The sequence below is a fragment of the Gekko japonicus genome, unplaced genomic scaffold (assembly GCF_001447785.1).
Source record: "Gekko japonicus isolate JY-2015 unplaced genomic scaffold, Gekko_japonicus_V1.1 scaffold115, whole genome shotgun sequence".
NCBI classification, from domain to species: domain Eukaryota; kingdom Metazoa; phylum Chordata; class Lepidosauria; order Squamata; family Gekkonidae; genus Gekko; species Gekko japonicus.
In genome coordinates, this window is record NW_015163095.1 from 370,406 (window position 1) to 374,396 (window position 3,991).

At 41.0% G+C, this 3,991-nt stretch overlaps 1 pseudogene; it reads left to right on the forward strand.

Moving 5' to 3' along the window:
• Positions 1–858: 858 nt before the first annotated feature.
• On the forward strand, positions 859–1,405 carry LOC107106415 (annotated as a pseudogene).
• Positions 1,406–3,991: the final 2,586 nt, after the last annotated feature.

The window sequence follows — 3,991 nt, forward strand, 5'->3', positions numbered from 1 at the left end:
GATTTGAGTGTAATCAGAAAAATTATTGAACCTATCTGAATTTCATGTGCTAATGAAATTGGATCTTGAGATATAAAACACAAATCTATTCTCAAATATATGAGGATTAAAAAGGAACTTGTACTCTTTACCATTTGGATTAAAATGTCTCCAAGCATCAGTTAATCAGAGAGATTCAATTTCCACACCAAAATTTTTGGTAAAATCTTACATAGTTTCCTATCTGTTTTGCTTCTGTCTAAATCTAAATCAAGAATTTCATTAAAACATCTGCCAAAAATATTTCCCTGTCAGCAAACCACTGCATATCATCAAGCAAAGATGTATAAAATTGCTTCACCACCAAACATGGAGCATAAATGCAGACAGCAATTCTTTTGTTCTTCTTTAATCATTATATGTTGCCCATCAACATCTTTCTTTAAAGGTGTTACCTGACCTGATAGTTGATTTTTGAAGTATAAATATAGCTGCTACTCATTTTTTTCTGTTGCTGAAGATTTATATAATTCAGCTTGCCAGTGATTTTGAGATTGCTTTATATGGATTTCCTGAAGCATTACTATAGAATATTATAACATTAATATCACTACATAATACTATTTTTGTCTCTAAAAAAGCATTCAAGGAAGTCTCATCCTGTGGACCTCACTGCTCTCACTCAAGATGAGCTTGTCAAACAGGTACTCCCCCATACTGTTCTGGGACACCCCAGGCACTTCAGGTTGATGATATGGTCTCCCAGCCTCTTGATGGCCTTCACTTGCTCAATAGCTGAAGAGCTCTTGAGTTTAATTGCTTATTAGCTGAAGAGCTCTTGAATTACTCTTGAGAGTTCCTTTAGTTTAGAGTGCAGAGATGACATCCCAGGTGAGCCAAAACTTCCATCCGGAGTGCGAGGCTGCTGTGAACCAGTTGGTCAACTTGGAGCTCTGTGCTAGCTATGTGTATGTTTCTATGGCCAGTCACTGTGACTGTGATGATGTCGCTTTGAGCCATGTGGCCCAGTTCTTCAGGGAGCAGTTCCAGGAAGACAGGGAGCATGCCAACAAGTTCCTGAGATACCAGAACAAGCAAGGAGGCTGTATTGTACTGAAGGACTTCAAGAAGCCAGATCAGGAGTGGAGCAGCAGCTTGGAAGCCCTTCAGAAAGCCTTGCAGCTGGAGAAGCAGGTGAACCAAGCTCTGCTGGACCTGCACAAGCTGGCAACGGAGAGACCCCCATCTGTGTGACTTCTTGGAGTCCAAATAGCTGGAGGAGCAAGTGAAGGCCATCAAGAGGTTGGGAGACCATATCATCAATCTGAAGCGCCTGGGGGTGCCCCAGAATAGCATAGGGGAGTACCTGTTTGACAAGCTCACCTTGGGCAAGAGCAGTGAGCTCCACGGAATGAGACTTCCTTGAATGTTTTTCTAGAGACAACAACAACAAAAATGGCATTAAAAGAAAATATATAAGGCTATATACTGGTATGATTTCTTAATTTCCTGATGGACCTGTTTTCTGAAAATTAATTTTTAAAGCAATTCTTCTGCTTCTTATTTCTTATAGTGTATCACTGACTATTCAGGTTCAGCATTAATTTGAATGGAATACCCACCTGTACTGTATTTGATGAAAATTTGGGGGCTAAAATTTTTAAATCTCTCCAATTCTGTAAGACTGAAGTGGGTATATCAGGTAAAAACTGTTATGTATGCAGCCGCCACACGGTGGCCACAAGAAAGACAGGAGCTTGGCTCCAGAAAGACAATGGGACCTAGGATCCTAGTCCCCCCCTAGCTGACCAATGGGCTCCTTGGCGGGAAATTCAAACCCTCCAATGGAGTGGGAGGCCCGGGGATGGGAGTGTATATAGTTGGCCTTGCAGGGCCGTTGTGCGTTCTTATGTTTAGTACTCAATAAACGTGTGCAACTGCATGTTGTCGTCCGAGTCTTCCATGCGGCGAACCCAGTACTTTTCAAAAACCAAACCCCCTAATTTTCTTTTTTGCTATTTTTGCATTTGTGTGTGTATGCCCGTGCCTGGAAGTCATAGCTATGTCTGGCAACTCCTACTGGGGCACAGGGAACATTTAGAGCAGCAGTTCTCAACCTGTGGATCGCGACCCCTTTGGGGCACAGTGAACATTTAGTGCAACGGTTCTCAACCTGTGGGTCGTGACCCCTTTGGGGGTCGAACGACCCTTTCACAGGGGTCGCCTAAGACCATCGGAAAACACACATTGTTTTTGTGATTAATCACTATGCTTTATGTTCAATTTGTAACAATGAAAATACATCCTGCATATCAGATATTTACATTACGATTCATAACAGTATTTATGCCAATAAAGGTATTGTATTTGTGTGTGATTCATAACAGTAGCAAAATTACAGTTATGAAGTAGCAACGAAAATAATTTTATGGTTGGGGGTCACCACAACATGAGGAACTGTATTAAAGGGTTGTGGCATTAGGAAGGTTGAGAACCACTGATTTAGAGGCTTGATAGCCTGCCTTTGGTCTCCTGGCCCTGGTATTCTTTGGATGTCTCCCATCCAAATACTTGCCAAGTCGGCCCACTTAGCTTCTGAGATCTGACAAGATTGGGCTTGCCTGGGCTATCCAGGTCAAGGCCAAACCTCCTAATTTTCTATTAATATTTTAGGTTGGTCTCATATGGCTTTTAGTGATTGTCCTTTTAACATATATGCTCTGAAATTCCACTAATGTGTTGTAAATGAAATTTGGCTGACCTGCAAATTTAGTATTTACTCATACTCAATGAAAATATTCTCAGTAAAGTCTGAAGCCAAAACAGATGAAAATGCACCCCCAATCTATTAAATTGTCCCCCCGATCCTTGTTTAACCCCTTAGTTTCAAATTAAGTTGTCTGCTCTAAAATCTAACAGCTCATAATTTTCCTGCAATGTACTCAATTGAATTGTATTATCTGTCTGAGTTTTCAAAAAGATTTTTATTATCCTTTCTCAAAACTTCTGTCTGCTTTGGTTCTATTCTGAAATGTATGTATCTTATCCATACAAGTATGGATACAAGTATCTTATCCATACAAGTATCTCATCCATACATGTATGTATCTTATCCATTAGGACTAACCAAAATACCAACAAACAGTGTCCAAGCCTTCAAATTCTCTTCAGCTCTTAATCAGGCTGGATTCTTTTTTTTTTTAAAAAAAAACAACCCTCAGTTTTTGATCTTCTAAGGAACCTCTATGTTCTGTTTGGTACTAGAGAGACATCTGACTTAAGTGGTGGCATTTATATCCTCAAACAGAGACTGTAATTTTTCCTTCCTCTTCCCCCGAAGTTTAGGTGCAATTTGAAATCAGCTCCACCTAATCTAATTTAGTCTGCAGCACATCCTGGTCAAGATGTAGCCATGTAGCCTTAAACATAATGGCCTGAAATAACATTTTTCTCTTTTCCCCTCCAACCACCCAGCCTGATGGAGTTCTGACAAATTTGAAAGCTTTCACACTGTGTACTGGTTCAGGTGGGTCGCCATATTGGTCTGAAGCAACAGAACAAAATGCGAGTCCTGTGGCACCTTTAAGACCAAGAAATTTTAATTCAAGGTATAAGTTTTTGTGTGCACCCACACTTCTTCAGATACAGACTTCAGATATACTGTGTACTGGTTATGTTGTTGGATTAGGATCCGGGAGACCCATGAAAACGTAGTGGATGATCTTGGGCCAGTCACACACTCTCCGCCTCACTTTCTTCACGGGGTTGTTGTGGGGTCCTCGGCGGAGACAAGAATGTTGTAAGCCACTTTGGGCCCCCACTAGGTACAAATATTACACTATCCAAAGTTGGTTTTGGACCTGTCCTAAATGTCTCTGCTGCTCTGGTTCAGGCAGTTATAGAGCTGTCATGAAGTGACAAAAACCAGCCCATACATGTTCCACTTTTAGGGCAAGGAAGCGGGGTTTCAACCCTGCACTTCTTGTTTGAGCATTGCTTAACTTCTAATCCA